The following is a 12,503-nucleotide window of genomic DNA, read 5'->3' on the forward strand; positions in this document are numbered from 1 at the left end:
ATTTGATAGGGATTGCATTGAATCTGTAGATTGCTTTTGGTAGTATAGTCATTTTCACAATATTGATTCTTCCAATCCAAGAACATGGTATATCTCTCCATCTGTTTGTATCATCTTTAATTTCTTTCATCAGTATTTTATAGTTTTCTACATACAGGTCTTTTGTCTCCCTGGGTAGGTTTATTCCTAGGTATTTTATTCTTTTTGTTGCAATGGTAAATGGGAGTGTTTCCTTAATTTCTCTTTCAGATTTTTCATCATTAGTGTATAGGAATGCAAGAGATTTCTGTGCATTAATTTTATATCCTGCAACTTTACCAAATTCATTGATTAGCTCTAGTAGTTTTCTGGTGGCATCTTTATGATTATTTATGTATAGTATCATGTCATCTGCAAACAGTGACAGTTTTACTTCTTCTTTTCCAGGACATTGAAATATTTTGATGAACATTTATTTTGTTTGGTGGAAAGAAATGTTCATTTCCAAGAGATGCTTGCTTTATTTTCATTTATGAATATAGTAGATTAGTTTCTTTGCAACTCAAGAACATTTTAATGCTTTCTAAGTAAGACAGGTGGTGGAGGTAGGGAGAAGAGAATGTTGTTGATTCATCCAAGAGTAAATCTGAAATTTACTTAAAAGCTCTAGGAGATTTGTCAAGACTTTCTGAAGGGTTAGTACATGACACCATAAATAGCTTGCCCTCATATCTCTGCTTCATCAAGCTCCTCTACTTGGACTGAAATATGGAGTCACTCCCAACATCAGAAAAGCTATTTCTAGTTTCTGTCCGGAAATATAACTTCACCATGTTGACCAGGGTGAAATCAAAGAAACTATCAGATGTCTTCTCAATCCACTAATTATATTGCAGTCCTCTTTTCTCCATTTTTATACTTTCTTGTTCAAGTAGAGGAAAGCAACAGGATAGGTTGGGTTATGCTACAATCACAATATTAAAATCTCAGTGGCTGAAGATATCAAAATTTGTTCCTTGTTCATTCTCTTCAGTCTTCATGAGTCAGCAGGACACTCTTCTCATTACAGTCATTGAACCCAAGCTGAGAGAAACCACCACCTTGAATGTTGCCAGTCATCACATCAAAGGAAAAAACCTTGTACTGGCAGTTTCAAATATGTATCACTTTTGCTCACAACTCAATAGCTAGAACCAGTCCCATGGCCCCAGGCAACCAAAAGTGGACCTTGAAGGGCAATCCTACCATGTACTGAAAAGGGAAGCACCAATAACAGTTGGCAAATTTCACTGACATTAGAGAACCAGCATCACTGAATGCCTGTTATATACCAGCTGTGTGTCACAGCACTTGTGTTATCTAATTCTCAAAACAAATTTTGATATTAACTTTAATTTTCAGATGAGAAATCTGAGGCTTACACAGGTCAAGTCATTTGTCCAAGAGTCCCATCAAATATGTAGATTTGATTTCAGTTTCATCTGATTCCAGAATCTGAGCTTTTTCTATTATTTCCCCAAGCCTCCTAGTATAACATGTTCAGCTGCTCACAACCTCACAACCTTGAGGGTTCGAGTGGAATAGGGGGGGTAGGGAATGGAGAGAAGGGTAGGGTTTATTGTTAAGAAATACTTTTCTCCACAAAGCCAAATGGTCCATATTTCTGTGGCCTCATTAGTACCACGAGGGGACCAAACAAAGTAACCTAACCAAGGATCTGAAATTGAACCCACCAGAACAGAAACAAAAAATGACTAAAACGAGATTGTGGAAAAGGAGATACTAAGGATGCCAAGTGAATCAGTGCCATCAAATTGAGAGGCAGCATCATGCTATTTCTTTTCCTCAAAAACCTTCAAGGGATCCCTTCAGAATGCCTCGTATTACCCAGGGTGAAGCCCTATTTTTTTTTTTTTTTTTTCTTGCGGTACATTGGCCTTTCACTGCTGTGGCCTCTCCCGTTGCGGAGCACAGGCTCCGGACGCGCAGGCTCAGCGGCCATGGCTCACGGACCCAGCCGCTCCGCGGCATGTGGGATCTTCCCGGACCGGGGCACAAACCCGTGTCCCCTGAATTGGTAGGCGGACTCTCAACCACTGCGCCACCAGGGAAGCCCTGAAGCCCCATTTTTTTAAGGAGCTCTCTTGGCTGTTCCATAATTCTCAACCTTAATCCATAAGATTATTTACAGTTTAGGGAAGTTCATTAAAAGCATTATGTATATATCAATATTATTGCTCTGAATATACGAATGCTGACAGGGATTCACATTTTGACTTGAAGTATGTACTCAAGCATGCCTGCGATACGGATTCTATCTAGAAGTCTCAGGCAAAGCACGGTTGTGTACCATAGAACTGCTTCTACGAGGGATGTAATTTTCAGTAAGGAGAGAATGATCCTTTAAGCTTTTAAAATGTTTTTTTCACTGTGACTCATTTCTACTCCATTGTTAATGGTAAGACCTTAAGTATTCAACAAAAGTTGAAGATGTGGATATGATATAGCTAGATTTTGATTTCTCTAAGTACACACTAAAAAAACCCCTCTAAACTTGAAGCCATATGATTCCTCCTGTTGTGAAGACTGTACCTAAAAATGCTTGTGATGTTATATTACATGTAAAAGGCAGTCCTTACACTTTTACAACACCATTGGTTCTAGAGCTGCTGGGCAGCCAGTTCTCACCAGCTTCAATATAGCAACCTGGAGTGCTTGCACGGGTCAATGCCCCAGCTCACCTCTGATTAGGTCTATTTTTTTTTTTTTTTTTTGCGGTACGCGGGCCTCTCACTGTTGTGGCCTCTCCCGTTGTGGAGCACAGGCTCCGGACGCGCAGGCTCAGCGGCCATGGCTCACAGGCCCAGCTGCTCCGCGGCATGTGGGATCCTCCCGGACCAGGGCACAAACCCGTGTCCCCTGCATTGGCAGGCGGACCCTCAACCACTGCGCCACCAGGGAAACCCTAATTAGGTCTATTTTAGCAACACTTGTGTGTGTTATAGATTACAGATGATCCCCACCCCGCCCCCGCCTCTCAATTTTTCTTTAGTATTACTTTTATAACACTTTTATGACAAAATGTTTTTTTTATTTGAAAAGTGCATTTACAGTAAGAGATCAAATACTGCAGATTACACACTCCTATATTACTATTTTTTTAATGGAAATCACTATGAAGATAGAGTATCAAAGACTCAGAATCATACTCTTAAAATAATCAGTAAGGCATGGAAGTCAAAACTCAATTTTAAGAGGAATGTCCTAGAGTTGAGGGTCAACCCCGCCTTATAACAGCCAAAATTTAAGTCACCTGAATAAACAGAGAGACAAGAAGGAAAGGGCAACCTGAACTCTGCAAACTCTCATATTTAAAAGAAGAAACAGAAGAGGTAATTCCAATTGACCCCTTGTGTTTTATGGGTTTTGCATCTCTGGGAAGGTTAAGATGACAGCCCATTCTAAACACACGTCCATTTACATTAGCAGCCTTTTCTATGGGTGACTTAAGTTCATATTTGAAACATTCCAACAGAGAAACAGAAGAGACATCAAAGGACCAAATAAATCCACACAAACATGGGAATTTGAAAGCCAGTTTATTTGGACTTTATCTCACTGTTATTTGCCCATCACAATCCAAATGAGACCATAAAACAGTCAGTATACGAAAGACCTGCTTTTCATAGTCATAACGGTATAGATCTGGACTGTCTTTGGGGAATGTTACAGTGGATGTTTTGGTTGTGTTAGCAAAGGGGACTAGGGGAGGATGTTGGGACAATTATTTTACTAACATATTTTAAATGTCTCAAATAGGTGTCAAGTTCCTGTCTGAACACTAATTAAGCCTGGATACTAAAAATGAATAAGAACTGGTTGAGAGCAGTTTTTATACTACGTGGGTGGTTAACCGAAATGGCCATGACTGGAATGGCCCTGAACACCCCAACTTTGATGATGTAATTCAAGTTGAACAGTTTAACTTTCCAGAGGCAGACGGTCTAGGTCTAGCTAGATTCCTTTGTCTTAGCCTAACATTCTCTTTTTGATGACTTTTCCCCTTCTTCTCTTACGCTCCTTCCTCCCTTGATGGTATCATTACATATGGAAAATTACAGATGTTTAGTTTATATAACAGGCAAGATTAATATTTACTTTTTAAAAAATCTGGTACATGGATAAAATCCATATAACAGCACATACAATACTCACATAAAAAACTCTGGGGCCCTTAACTTTTGTAACGGCTAAGGAATGTTTTTAAATGGAGAGGAAGAAATGATGAGAATGTTTGCTCCAGGATGCAGACATCAGTTCCCTGGTGCCATTAGCTCAAAAAGAATTAAATGTAACTATGAACAGGGGAAGTTGTTAAGTCAATGGTATTTTTTTAGGAACTTCTTACTTTGCAACCTGGCTAGACTGATTTTCTGGGTTTGTCCAAGGACTGCAGAGATAAAAAATGATGTGAACAGAAGATAAAAACTGAAGTTCTAATGGGTACAACCCAGAGGAAGGCTGTGGAGTTGATGAGAAAGAAGCAGATGTTAAATACTTACTTAACTTCTTTAACGGTGTCTTAACTAGTGGCATTACCATTAATCAAAGCTGCCAATTTAAGTACTGGTTCTTTAAGAAAAAAATCAGAAAGGGGTCCTTTGTCCTTTGTTAACACAAACATAAATATTTGTACAACAGAGAGAAATGCCCTTCTGTGGTTTTCTCCTTTCAGGGATGACTGGATAATATTTAGTTAGAAAAACATAATGATCGATGACTGGCAAAGTTTTATGTTTTATATCACTGAGAGGAGATATTTTTATATTTTTGGCTTGTTTATATGTGCAGTCACCAGTACTAGCCATTGAGTTTCTTACATGCTTTTTGAAATATGTATTATTCTCTCTAGGTCTAGCCAATGTGAGCTAGTACTTTTCCATAAAGGTTGCCCTTTTCAACTTAAAGTTTTTTAATTTAAAAATCATAAATGCAGGGCTTCCCTGGTGACACAGTGGTTGAGAGTCCGCCTGCCGATGCAGGGGACGCGGGTTCGTGCCCTGGTCCGAGAAGATCCCACATGCCGCGGAGTGGCTGGACCCGTGAGCCATGGCCGCTGGGCCTGTGCGTCCGGAGCCTGTGCTCCGCAATGGGAGAGGCCACAGCAGTGAGAGGCCCGCGTACCACAAAAAAAAAACAAAAAAACATAAATGCTAATTATAAAAATATAAACAATGAAGAGGAATATAAAAAAAATTTTAGAGTAAAATTTTTACAGTAACTTGTTCTCCGTTACCCTTCTCCTCTTCATACTCATTTTAGCTATCTGTTGCTGCATAAAAAATTATCCCCCCCCCAAAAAAAAAACTATCCCCAAAATGTAATGGCCTAAAACAATAAATATTTATTACCTCACATAGCTTCTGTGGGTCAGTAATCTAAGGTGGCTTAGCTGGGTGGTTCTCAGCTCAGAGTCTTTCACAAATTGCAATCATGGAGCCAGCAGGATTGCAGTCATCTGAAGGCTTGACTGGGGTTGCAAGATCTGCTAACAAGGTAGGATCCACTCACACACCTGGCAAGTTAGTGCTGATTTTTGGCAGGAGGCCTCAGTTCTTTACCACGTGGATCTTACCACAGGGCTGCTGGGTGTTTTCACAAGGTGGAAGCTAGTTATGCCCAGGGTGAGTGATCCAAAAGATGGCAAGGAGGAGGCTGAAAGTCTTGTATGACCTAATCTCGGGAATCACACACAGACACACACCAAATCCAAGCCACACTCAAGGGGAGGGAAACTGGTCCTCACTTTTGGAGACAGGAGTACTGAAGTACTTGTAGACATACTTTAGAACTACCATAGTGCTCCTATTCTTTAAAGGATAATCACTGTTAATATATTGTTATATAACCTTTTAGACATTTTTCTATGCACATACAAATACATATATGAGGTACATATGAATGTATATCTATTACATATACATGTTTTACATATATTTATAGTTGTTTAGAAAATGCTATGAATATTATTTAAAAAATTTTTATTCATTACATAATATGTTAAGGATATCATTTCTCCTTGTAACACATAGCTCATTCTTTTTAATAGCTGCATAGCATTTCATTAGATACTAATAACATAATTTATTTAATCATTTCCCCAAAGATGTACATTTGGGTTGTCTACAGTTTTTTTTGTTACTATGAATAATATTGCAGTACACATCCTGGTACATAAAACCTTGCCTGCTTATTTAAGTATTTCTGCATGATACATTCTTATAAATGGAATTGCTGTATCAAAACATTTCTGCTTTTACTATTTTGATAGGTACTATCAAATTGCCCTTCAAAAGTTTCCTTTCTATGCACAGTTACATTACTCTTACTCATCCTCTCTGTTTACTGATTATTCCTACTGCCTGTGGTATCTGTGCAGAATTTTCTCATCTCTGGTGTCTTTTAGCTTTTCCAACACCTAATTTGTATTTCTTATGAAATGTTTCTGAGATAATCTAATTATCTACCTAATCACCATTCCATTATTCCTGTTTGGGCAGATCTGTTTCTCCAGGCCATCCCATATATCTCGGTCCTACAGCTTGGCTGTCCTTGAATCAAGCAACCACTTCTGGCAGAATCGGCTATGGACTGGGGGTGGGAGATGGGTCAGGAGATACCATTAAACAAACCCTGTCTGAAGAACCACCCAGGGCTACTTTTCTACCATGAGGCTGTGGGTATGGTAAGTATTCAGAGGTATGACTAGCCCTTTAGAGTGAATTTACCTAAGACACTCAAACCTTAGAGACTCAATAACCCATGAGAAAAGCAGAAATAATTAGATGCCTTCCACCTGTTACATAGGATTGTTATGAGCATGAAATAAAATATTGTAAATTGTAATGCACTGCGTGAAATGAAACAACTGGCAAAAGCCGTGGCATATACTAGATGCTCCATCAACAGTGGTGTAACAAGATGCTGTACAGTGCCCAGTACTAAAATGATCTATTCAGGCCCACCAGAGCAGGAAGCACCACTCAGCCTTAGTCTGGGGCACTACCAGGCACTGGGGCTGCTGGCAGGGCGAGCTGACGGTGCCCGTCAGAAGAGCCGTCAAGTCTGCTGTCATTCCTGCCCAGACCGCCTGGGAACAAGTGGGGGACTTTTGGCAGGAGGTGTGGGGGGCTGCAAAGTCCTTGAGGAGAGGCTATTCCCTCTTCTCACCAACCAGGGAAGAGAAGGTACTTCCTCTTCCTGAAGCACCGGGAGGGAAGCTTCACGTGTGTGTGTGTGTGTGTGTGTGTGTGTGTGTGTGTGACCACATCCATTCCTGCGCCACCGAGTCAGGGACATGTGAAAGTGTCTCGTGTGAAGCTGTCAGTGCTGGAACTAGCAGAGATCCCGCTGACACCCCGTATGGAAAAAGGGGTGGGAGGAGGATGATGGAGTCGAGAAAGAACAGACGGTCTTTTTTTTGTTTTTAAGTTTCCCCTAAAGTTAAAATTTTTAATTAAAAAGACTATTATTTTCCTTCTTAAAACTCTCTTTTTATGGTAAAATATAGACATAGGCAGAAAAAAACATTAAATGTTCCACTTAATGAGTTATCAAAGAAATATCTGTGTAACTATCACTCAGGTCAATAAATAAAACATTGCCAACACCCCAGCCCTCTCCACCTGTGTCTCTTCAAAATCAGAAGACCCTCCCTCCCCCAAAACGTAACCATGACTTGACCTTTATAATAATCATACTCTTGGTCTTTTTCTTTTTGAAAAAAAATTTAAGCTTGCATCCCAAACATTATACTTCAGTATGGCTTGTTTGGGGAATTTATATAAATGGAATCACACAGTGTGGATATACATCAATTTGTATATCTATGCTACTGTTGATGGGCATTTGGTTTGTTTCCAATTCAGGACTATTATTAACATGTTGCTGTAAACATTCTTTTTTTTTAATTTTGAAATTTTATTTTATTTTTTTACACAGCAGTTTCTTATTAGTCATCAATTTTATACACATCAGTGTATACATGTCAATCCCAATCTCCCAGTTCATCACACCACCACCACCGCCCCCAGCCGCTTTCCCCCCTTGGTGTCCATACGTTTGTTCTCTACATCTGTGTCTCAATTTCTGCCCTGCAAACCAGTTCATCTGTACCATTTTGCTAGGTTCCACATGCTGCTGTAAACATTCTTATACATGATTACGGGTGTGTATGTATACATTTCTTTAGGGTGTATAGCTAGGAGTGGAATTGTTGGGTGATAGAGTATGTGAATTCTCAACTGGACTATAGAATGTTTTCCAAGTGGATTCCCAATGTACATTACCACAAGCAGTTTAGGAGAGTTCTCTATGCTTCACATCTAAAATGATCATTCTTCATTCTGAGATAATGTACTTCTGTATGAAAAAGACCTTTTAAAAAAAAAGTGATAAAAATGATAATGGTAGAATTAACAGATTACTCTTTCTAAATGGCTTTACATGGTAAAATAAAGATCTAATAGTTCCATTTAGGCCCTATTTCCCGCCTGAAATCTTACTGGATCATGACATCCCAAATGCTAGAAACCATTGTCTCACATAACATGATATAGATTGTTCCTAATTATTATTTTCACATCAAAAACCACTTGATACGTATGGCAGCCAGCCTCCAAGATGGCCCCCAGTGAACCTTCTCTCTTGGTATTCATGCTTTTGTGTAGACGTTCCACAATGAATATGGGCTGGTTTTGTGACCAATGGAAGTGTCAGTGTATCAGTTCATAAGCTAGGTCATAGAAGGCAATGCTGCTTCAGTGTTCGGTCTTTTGGATCAATCACTCTGGGGGAAGTCAGCCACCATGTGTGAGGATGCTCAAGCGGCCCTGTGGACAGGCCCACAGAGAAAAGACCAATTTACCAACGCCAACTTGCTAACCAAGTGAGGGAGCCACCGTGAACAAACTTCCGCCTCAGTCAAGCCTTCAGATGACTTTAGTCCTCCAGCCTTTGAAATTTCCAGCTAGACCCCAGAAATCATAAAGTAGAGACAAGCTATCCCCCTGTGCCCTCTCTGAATCCCTGATCCACAGAAACCATGAGACAATACATGATTATTGTTGTTTTAAGCCGCCAAATGTTGGGATGATTTGTTATGCAAGAGATAATTAACATAATACACGTGATCACCTAGAAAATATACTTGGCCAAAATTTGAACCTGCATCTGATAATGCCTCTATATTTAAACACAGGTTAGAAGTAGAGGTGACAAAGCAACATGTTGAATAAATGTGCACAGGGATGCAAATAGCAAAAATCCAGAATATAGGAAACTCTACAGCATAAATGACCCAACTCCTTCAGCTAGTAAATTGGAAAAAAAAAAAAAAAGATGAGAAAGGGAACCCATAAATTAAAAGGGACTTACAAGGTATGATAGTATTTGCTGTCCTCTCCTGTGGGAGACTTATTCTTCCCTTTTCCCCTCTGACATTGGCTTTGGCCATGTGACACTCTTTGACCAATGAAATGTGAGCAGATGTGATGGTTGCTACTTCTGAGCAGAAGTTTTAAAAGTCATTGTGTTTCAACCATTTATCATTTCCATCTGCCAGGAAGTGGGTGTATCCCAAATAGGGACTGTTTCTTCAGCCCATGGCCAAGAGTGAAGAGGATGCAGAGCTGACTCACAGTGGAAATTCACGTGAGCAGGAAAGAAACCCAAGTTGTCATAAGCTACTGTGATTTTGGAGCTGTTTGCTACCACAGCATAACCTAGTATAATCTGATTCATGCAATAAATGTTTTAATCAAATACAAAAGATAAACCTGGTTAGGATTCCAATTTATGAGACCACTGTAGAAATTTGAATATGGACTAGATATTTAATGATAATTAAGAATTGCTATTTATTTTACAGGTATGTTGATGGTACTGCAGTTTTTTAAGTTTTAAGATTTAGACCTTTATTTATTTATTTATTTATTTTTGGCTGCGTCGGGTCTTAGTTGTGGCACGCGGGATCTTTCGTTGCGGCGTGCAGGCTCTTTGTTGTGGTGCACAGGCTTCTCTCTAGTTGTGGCGCATGGGCTTCTCTCTAGTTATAGTGCATGGGCTCCAGAGCGCCCGGGCTCAGTAGTTGCAGCATGTGGGCTTAGTTGCCCCGTGGCATGTGGGATCCTAGTTCCCTGACCAGGGATCGAACCCGCGTCCTCTGCATTGGAAGGCGGATTCTTAACCACTGGACCACCAGGGAAACCCCTGCAGTTATGTTTAACACAACAAAAATAGTTCTTTTATTTTAGACACATGGTCCAGGGGAAAGGGAAGGTAGGTTAGGGTATAGCTTAGTCATGAGTTGATAATTGTTGAGCTGGGTGTTGAGAACATGACAGTTTATCATACTATTCTTTCTACTTTTGTTAATGCTTAGAAATTTTCATAATAAAAAGTAAAAAAAAAAACCAGTCTATCAACTTGAGTCCCAGAGTTGTCCCTTGACTCCCCAAGGTGTACAGAAAATATGGGAGCTGAGAAGATGGAGTTGATCAATTAAGTTTAGTGAGTAAGTAAATAAGGGAGGTGTTTGGAGAAGGTCTCAGGAACAAGACATCAAAACTGATTTTCAGTGAGGAAGATGTTTCTTCGGGAGCATTATATCAGGTTAGAGCAATATCAGGGTAAGATTTGGTGCGCTGGAGAGGGGTGGGGGGCTCTGAAGGTATCAGCTTCCACCACAAGTGTGAAAGGGAACGGGTGTGCCTTAAGTAGAACTGTTATCTCTTCTCTGTCTATGAGCTAAAATCAAACGTAGTATCTGTCTTACCAATTAAAGCACCTGACGCATTCTTTATCTGTGTATTGGGCATTAATGTTTGGAGTTAGGAGATGAATTGGTAGCTTAATTAATCGGCTCCACGCCTCAGCTTGGAATTGCATTACTTCCAGGAACGGTGCCTTCCTTTTGAGTTAATGACAGATTGTTTTCTATTGTTCCCCTTGCCTCCTATGAAGTGTTCTAATTCACTTTTTTTTTTTTTTTCTAATTCACTCTTAAAGAGGCTCCAGACTACATTTCCACCATTTGTACTGCAAGGATAGGATTTCCTGTAAGTGGAGTAGACGAAGTAGCTGAGCTTGAGCCATCTTGCCAGTTTCACATCCAAGAGGATGTTAGACAAGAGGACCACTTGGGCTGAGGGAGAGAAGAGGCTGAGCCTGAGCCAGACCCTCTGTCAGGAGGCTGTGGGCCGGGACATGGGACTTAGGGAGAGCCAACACAGGCAGCTCTAGAGGGGGAAGAAAATTTGTTGGCGTTAGAGAAGCAGCGGCAACCTCAGTGGTAGCACCTACTGCCCCCTGTCCAAAGGAGCCAAGGGAGGAGATTCTCATTTCACCCTCCAAACTGAGGGTGCTTCTGTCTGGGAAAGGGGGAGAAGACGGGGGTGTGAGAGCAGACATATCTCCCATCCCCTCTCCCACTAGATTGACATTGAAGTTTTGTATTGCTTTGTTTGTGAGATTGAAGTTTGAAATATGAATAGGGCTGGTCATTAGAGATAAGACTGGGAAGTTATGGAATTAGATGGAGACATCATAAAGATAAGGGAGTTCACTGCCCAGAGTAAAGGGGGGATTTTACCAGAGGAGGCAGGGAGCAGTTAAACAGTTTCATGTTTACACCCCAATGAATTGCTACGCCTTAATAATCATAGGGTTCTGGACTTCCCTGGTGGCACAGTGGTTGGGAATCTGCCTGCCGATGCAGGGGATACGGGTTCGAGCCCTGGTCCAGGAAGATCTCACATGCCGCGGAGCAACCGAGCCCGATAGCCACAACTACTGAGCCTGCGTGCCACAACTACTGAAGCCCGCGCATCTAGAGCCCGAGCACCGCAACGAAGAATAGCCCCCGCTCACTGCAGCTAGAGAAAGCCCGCACGCAGCAACGAAGACCCAATGCGGCCAAAAATAAAAAAAATAAAAAATCACAGGGTTCTTTCATTTCCCCTAACAACATAACAACGAAAAACGAAACCAAACCAAAAAACTTTGGTTCAGGTTTTTAGTGATACACCATCCACTTCAAACTAGACAAAGCTTGTCTTCGGCAATTGCCCTTCTTAATCTTTCCTTCCTTCTTCCTTCTCTCCCTTAACCTGCAGAAAGGATCTGTGTCCTCCTGCTGCCCTCTGTACAGTTAACTAGTGCCAAACCTATGTACCATCAAGGACACTAAAAATAAATATCTATATTTTCTTTTAATATTTTGCCTACTGTGACCTACTTTTGGTTCAATGTCAAAAGCAAAGGGGTGAGGTGTGTCCTAAATAAACATGTCAGTGAACTCTGTCCTACCGTTTTGGCTGCATGGCTTTTGTACTGTCAACCAAAGTTGTTTTCTATAGACAGCAAAAGTTGCAAAGATCTTCCGTGTCAATACACTGATATTTAAGTTCTGAAATTCCACTTGCTTCATCAAAAATCTGTTTGTTTGAAAACTGTTTCCCACTGAT

The 12,503-nt window shown here is 40.6% G+C and overlaps 1 protein-coding gene and 1 non-coding gene across 5 annotated transcripts in view; one reads left to right on the forward strand and one right to left on the reverse strand.

Annotated features, from left to right (window-relative positions):
- Window positions 1-12,503, reverse strand: part of TANC1 (tetratricopeptide repeat, ankyrin repeat and coiled-coil containing 1) — a 414,480-nt gene that overhangs the window by 243,980 nt on the left and 157,997 nt on the right. The window lies entirely within an intron of this gene.
- Window positions 10,766-10,951, forward strand: LOC117313080 (U2 spliceosomal RNA). Its single transcript, XR_004527542.1, has one exon. It is a non-coding gene; the product is annotated as a U2 spliceosomal RNA (small nuclear RNA).

The sequence above is a fragment of the Tursiops truncatus genome, chromosome 7 (assembly GCF_011762595.2).
Source record: "Tursiops truncatus isolate mTurTru1 chromosome 7, mTurTru1.mat.Y, whole genome shotgun sequence".
Classification (NCBI taxonomy): domain Eukaryota; kingdom Metazoa; phylum Chordata; class Mammalia; order Artiodactyla; family Delphinidae; genus Tursiops; species Tursiops truncatus.